Source organism: Myodes glareolus, chromosome 16, assembly GCF_982192425.1.
Source record: "Myodes glareolus chromosome 16, mMyoGla1.1, whole genome shotgun sequence".
NCBI lineage: Eukaryota > Metazoa > Chordata > Mammalia > Rodentia > Cricetidae > Myodes > Myodes glareolus.
This window is the reverse complement of record NC_142041.1, coordinates 19,045,152-19,052,134: the sequence shown is the minus strand read 5'-3', so window position 1 is coordinate 19,052,134 and position 6,983 is coordinate 19,045,152.

The window sequence follows — 6,983 nt, the reverse complement described above, 5'->3', positions numbered from 1 at the left end:
CATTCTGGCCATATCATCGTTTTCACTGGAGCTGGCTGAGCTGGCTGACTGTTTCTTTGCCCCTGTAAAGCCTTGAAAGGGAGAGGCCTCCCAGGATTCTCATACCCTTAAGGTCTGGGGAGAACAAGGAAGACTATAGCTTCCAAGTAAACTGGTAGAGGGCTTGTCTAGCATGTAGGTCTCAGACTTGATCCTCGGGACTCTATAAACCTAGCGTGGTGATGTGGTGCCATAAACCCAGGGCTCAGGAGGTAGAAGTAGAAGGAGCTGAAGTTCGAGATCATTCTTGGTTGGATAGGAAGTTCAAGCCTGCCTGGGCTAGAAACCTGGTCTCAAAAATAATAAACCAGGTATGACTGGCATACATACCTTTAATGTCTACGCTTGGCAGGGAGATCTCTGTTTCAGCCCAGCCTGGTCTATATAACAAGTCCCAGGCCAGCCAGGGCTCCATAATGAGACTGTGACAAAACAAACAAACAAACAAACAAACAAACTCAGAAAAATAATAAGCAATCAAATAAGCAAAACTGAGCCTACCCAACCCGGCTAACTGTCATCTCAGGAGGTAGACATTCATCCTGGGAGACTTTCTGTCAGGATCATGTGACCCTCCTACCAAGATCAGCAGTGGCTTCCAGCAAAAGCCACAGAGAGGGGGCTTCTGGCCCCTGAGTTAAGCTCTAACCTTCAACTGGGTTGTTAGGAAGGCTACAGGGACAGACCCTGGGGTTCTGAGGTCCCACCTGCTGCTACCCCCCACCCCTCTATTCTGATGAAGTTCTAACAGGCCTTGGTGTACTGTTCCACTGCAGAGGACAATAGTCACCGGCCGGGTGACCACCAGCGTTGCTCTCCTCTGTTGTAGTCTCAAAACATCTGCTTTCTCATGTGCATTCCTAGCCTGTGCTCCCAGCTGGATGAACCTCCAGACAGGAGCACAGCCATCTGAATCGTTTGCAGCAATCTGGCCAGCCCCGTTGCAAAACACCCTGATGGTACCCACCCAGGTTTCCCGTCTTAAAGGTTTGATTTTTTTCCAAGAGAAGCTTTAATAGATTAATTAGTTCTTCGAGTCTCTTGGGGATTTGGCAAATGCACAATGTTGCATTTGTACAGACCTGCAGTATAAAAGGACCAGTGTTTCCTCATTGAAACGAGCCAATGTGACATTCACACAAGGGGCAAGCCAGAGTCAAAATCAAGCGTCCAAATCAAGTGTGCCTGTGTGAGGTGAGGATGGGCTGGGAAGTGAATTCACGCCTTGCTTATCCTCGGGGCCCTTCGGATAAAGTTTGTCAGAGAACAGATGGGAACATGTTCCTGCACGGTGGGCGTGACTGATTCCCCATCTCTGAGAAGTTACGCTACAGGGCTGGGCTCAGAACGACTGGTATCACCTTTCTGAGAATTACAGTTCTCGCTGGCACGGCAGTGGGGTGAAAGTGGCTGTGATAGCATCGAAGGATTCGTTCAGTCTGCTGAGGTTTCCCCTGCCCTTCGCTGAGCAGTGACGTTGTCTTGAGGACTCCGCGGGTTATCAAACTTCACAAACGACTTTCTCCTTTCAAAGCGTTTGCTCAGGGTTGGAAGAGGAGCTAGGGAGACTGTTAAGAGCATTTTTTCTGCTCTTCCAGAGGAGTCAAGTTTGGCTCCCAGCACCCATGTCAGGAGGCTTATAACTACCTGTAACTTCAGTTCCAGGGGATCGGACACTCTCTTCTGGTCCCTGAGCTCATGCGCACAAAATTTTAAATCAAATAAGTCATTAAAAAAAATGTTTTCTTGGGCTGGCAAGGTGCTCAGGGGGTAAAGGCACTTACGAGCAAGCATGACAACCTGAGTTTGGTCGCCAAGCCCCACAAGGACAGAACCTTCAGCTCTCAGCAGTTCTTCTCCTCTGACCTCCACAGGTTTGTCATGGCGTGTGTGCTAGTACACACGTGCACACTCATACTACACGCACACGCGCATGCGCACACACACCATAAAATAAATAACTAATTTAGAATTTTCTTTTATTTTGAAACAAATTTCTATCTTTGGTGGTTTAAAAATATAGATAATAGATAAAATCAAGTTTTAATCAAGAGGTCCAACCCCACACACAACAAATAAATATAATAAGGTATTTTCTCAATGCTTTCTTTATTTTGATGTAACTATCCCTGGTGGTTTAAAAAATACAGATTGCAGGGCCTGGAGAGATGGCACAGCAGTTCAGAGCGCTGGCTGCTCTTCCCGAGGACCTGAGTTCAATTCCCAGCCCGCACAGGGCAGCTCACAACAGTCTGTAACTTTGGTTCCAGAGGATCCAATACCCTTTTGTCATGCAGGACCTCTTCTGTGCTGTGCTGCTTAGCAAATTCTGCTCCCTCTGCCTTCCCTGACCCAGCCCTATTCTCTAAATACTTAGCATAATCCTGCTATTTAAAATGCAGAAACTAGATGGGCACCTTCAAAGCACTCAATCTATGCTTGGCAACAAGTCTGAGGTACTGCTCCTCAGCACAGCACAGTGAACCAGTTTAGCTGGTTCCAACTTATCAGAGAAACCTGGCTTCTCTGGGGACTAGACCACTGAGCGACGCAGGGCCTCTCCCTCCTCCCCTAGCCCTTAAGGAAGTACAGCGGTAGGTTTTCCAGATACTCTTCATAAGCTCAGGTCACTGTACCTCAGCAGACAGGTTTTAGTGTCCCAAAAAAGAGGCTGCTAGATTCTCCCAGCCCTCAATACCCACAGTTTTCACTCCCCAGGTCTTGCTGGATGGCCTGGAAGCCCCACCCACACTAAGGCTGCCTCCCTGAGAGAAGGGGCCTTGGCCTTCCTGGCTGGCATGGAAGCTTTGTTTGGCCAGTCAACTGACTAATCAGTATCTCAGTGGAAAGGCCTGGCAGCCTCATCAGCTAGCCCCAGTGAGTCTACACAGTGGGGAGCAATTCTCTGGACAGAGTAAAGGAGGTGGAGCCCACTGAAAAATTCTTTCACGGCTTCTTGTTTTAAGAAATGGCACTGCTGAGCCAGAAGGCAAGACGAACCCTTACTGAGCACCTATTGTATACACAATCACACACTTCATTTGTCAAACGGGATCTTCCTCTGAAGCGCAGGCTGGCCTCAAACTTACGGTGATTCTCCTGCCTCAGCCTCCTGAGTGATGGCACTAGAGGAGTGCACCACCACTCCAAGCTTCAAATACAGTGGGTTTCATCCATGTTCTGGGCTGGGCTGGGTCTAGGCAGTGAGAGTTGCCTGATTCTCTTCGTGGTCCTAAGTCCACGTCGAAAGTCCAACTTGAACCAACTCAGGACACGTGTACTAATGCAGTCCTTGCTCTTTCCACCTCCATCGTGGTTGGTGATCTCTCTCCAGCCGCTACTCCCCTTTGAGTCCAGGGCAGGTAATATAGTCTGGCCTTAAGAGGATGTGTGCAGGACCAGTCCTCACGGATCCCAGTGGCTCAGTCTGACTTAGACAGGGAGTTAAGGCTCTCGTATTGTAGTCTAGAAAAGGAAGTGGTCATTCCAAGGCGCAGGTTCTTCATCTGCAATGCTCTGCTCAGCCGTCAAAGGAGCAAGGTGGGCATGGAGGAGGCCAGGAGCAGGGAGATGGGTCCCTCTTACCTCAGCCCAAGTGTTCATCTGACTTGGTCTCTGGCATAAATAAACTAGTCAAATCTGGTCAAATCCTGGGAAGATGAAACCGGGTGAAAGAGGCAAAGTCCTTGGTCTGAGAATGGCCGGTGCCGTCCTAATCCGCAGACTCGGCAGAGTCGACAGAGTCCTGCGTGCTCTCAGGACACCGGATGAGCTCACGGATGTGAAATGAAATGATAAAGATCTTACGATCCTATGGCCACCGGAGAGCCAGTGAGGATTGAGCCAGGCTATGAACTAACATCTGTTCAGCTGCAAGCTCCTTGCCTCCCTCTTAAAGTCAGAAACGAAGGTGGTGGCTGTCGAAGACAGGAGAGTGTTGAACTGAGGCTCTGGGATTGGATGACTCTTGAAGGAACTGCTCAGTGTTACTGTGGCATCTGGGTGACCTCCGACCCTTTCATCCCCCCTCGCTCCGGTAGGCTATGGTGCTGCCTATGAACAGACTGTGAATTGGGCACTTACTGCTTCTCTGAACATCCTTCGGCTTTTACACACGCTGTCTTTCAGTTTTGGCCTTGATGAACTCTGGCCTCCTCGTTCTTGCAGGCCATTCGTATGGTCAGTTGCAAAAAAAAAAAAAAAAAAAAAAAAAAAAAAAAGACAAGCAGGCTTGGGTTGGGTTTGCCAGCCAGGGAAATGTTCTTCTAGAAGATGGAACTCACAGAGCACAAGGAACAAGACCTTTTTCCTCATTAAACTTAAGTGCCGAAATGATAACTTATTTATAGACCTCTAAATGGCTTTCTAAATGGTGGCCAGAATGCATTTGAAAGTAAGATTTAAAGAAATAAAGCACCTAAGTATAGACAGGACATATGACCATTAAATTTTAGAACTACTGATGCATTAAAGCCTTGGCTGTCTTTCACTTTAAGGCCAATGGCTCTCCACCCCACCTGCATGTGGGAATCGCTTGGTGCTCTAAGAGAAGCTGAAGCCTGAATTCCATCTCTTAAGATTTTGACACAATTGCTTTCTAATCATGTGATTTTTTTTAAAAGTGATTTTACGCACAACTAAGGGTGAGAGCCAAGCAGGAGATGTAGCTCAGTTAGTGGAGTACTTGCCTAGCATACACAAAGTCCGGGTTCAGTCCCCAGCACTGTGGGAGCCTGAAGTGGTGGGAGCACAGATTTTAGCACAGGGAAGAAGGGTAGAAGCAGGAAGATTAGGAGTTCAAGGCCATCTTTGACTATGTGGTAAGTTTAAGACCAGTCTGGGATGCGTGAGACTCTGCCTGGAAAAATAATGTTAAAAAAGAATGAAAGGAATCCATCTTAGCCAGGCATCAGGGGTGCATGCCTTTAATCCCAGCACTCGGGAGGCAGAGGCAGGCAGATTTCTGTGAGTTTGAGGCCAGCCTGGTCTACAAAAGCAAGTTCCAGGACAGCCAGGACTCAGAGGGAAAAAATGGAAGGAAGGAAGGAAGGAAGGAAGGAAGGAAGGAAGGAAAGAAATCTTTCTTCTTTAGTTTCGAGTAGTGGGATTACAGACCTGTGCCACCATGCACAGCTCGGTAGTTCGAATCTTAAATGTCCCTCAGAGAACCATACTTTAAAGCCTTCGTCCCCAGTCTGGTGTCCACAGGAAGCGGCAGAAACTTTAAGAAGGTGCCTTAGTAGGAGTAATTGGGAGCATAGCCTTAAAGGGACATAGTGGGACTCTAGCCCCTCAAATCAGGAGGTGAACTGCTTTATTTGGCCTCATGTTCTGGCCATAATGGGTGACCACAGGCCCAAAGTAACAAGACCAATTAGTCATGGTCTGAAACCCCCAAAACTGTGAGTCAAAACAGAGCTTCATCTAATCTATACGGGAAGTAGAAAAAGGCAAGATCTCCTGAGTAAATTGGGAGCGCGGGGATCATGGGAGAAGATAGAAGGGGAGAGGGGAAGAAGGGAGGGGAGTGGAGAAAACTATGTAGCTCAATAAAAATAATCATAAAAAAGAGACTAAGAAAAAACATAAAAATATAAAACAAGCAGAATTTTACAGTGAGATTATGAAATTAATTTTTGTATATATTTATTATTATTGAGATGTATTTCTGTTATAATCTGAAAAGTACAATGTATGAATTAAAAAAAAGAGCTTCTTATGTCATCTCAGGCATCTGTTATATTGATGAGAAATTGATAACACAGGTCCCAGAATTTGTTACCCACTGCTTCCAAATCCTACTATTTTAAAAAATTAGAATTGTTTAAATTAGTGCTTTGAGTGTCATTCACGTAAGCAATGTCCCTTGATCACATTCATTCCCAGCATCCTCCTCCCCAGTCCTACTCCCTCCAATCTGTAACACCTCCCCTTCCCTCTCTCACATCCTCTCCCTTTCCTCAGTGACCCACGAAGTTCAGTTGGTGCTACCTGTTGGAGTGCCGATTGATCTTGGTCTGACCTCGTGCAGCTCACCATAGTGGCCATGTGTTCCTGGGTGCGAGGGCCGTGTCATTTCTAGACACTCCATAGTACTTCTCCTGATCCTCCTAGCCAATAAGAAGTTAGACCTTTTAATGGTCAAGCAGTATTTTAATGCCCCCCCCCCCCCCCGCCAACACTGGTTCTTACATTCATTTTTGACCCACCCCCCCCCCCCCCCCCCTTCCTCATTGTTCCCTGAGCCTTGTGGGCAGGGTTAACACAGACATCCGCATCAGGGGTGAGTACTCAATGATTACTTATTCTCAACATTTTGACCATTTGTGAGACTCTGCATTAACTACTGACCACTTTGCTAACCGTGAAAACCCCACTGCTGTCCATGGTCACCTAAGTAACCTGGCACACAACCCAGACTCTCCCTGCGACGCTAGCTGTAAGGGGAACACTTTTAGTGTATCTTCCACACACAAATGAGGCACGCTGAGACCAGGCAGGGCTCCTTTCTGGGAGGTTGGATCCAGGGGAGAAGGAAAAATGTTTAGTGCAAGGGTCACAGACAACGCCATCTTCATCCTTGGGAGACATGATGACACGCCAGTGGTCCACACCCTCGGGATGTTGAGGGATCCCCCAACTCTTCTTCTGCCTTCACCAGCCACTGTGTCTTCAAGTGACCTCGAGCTAAGGCAGGCACTCTCTTACCAGAATCTCCTTTACAGTCTCAAAGCAAGAGGGAGGGGGACCCGATCTCAGGAGCGCGGGCCTCTACCCCGCCTCCTCCTCAGTACCGACCTGGTCACCACTTGCCACCCACTTGTTTGCTGGTGACCCTGTGACTTGGCTAAGGACAATTACCCACTACAGGCCCTCAAGCAGCTGCCAAGAACTTGTACAGCAAGTTCCACAACAAGGTCTGGCCTTCAGCTCTGAGAATTCTC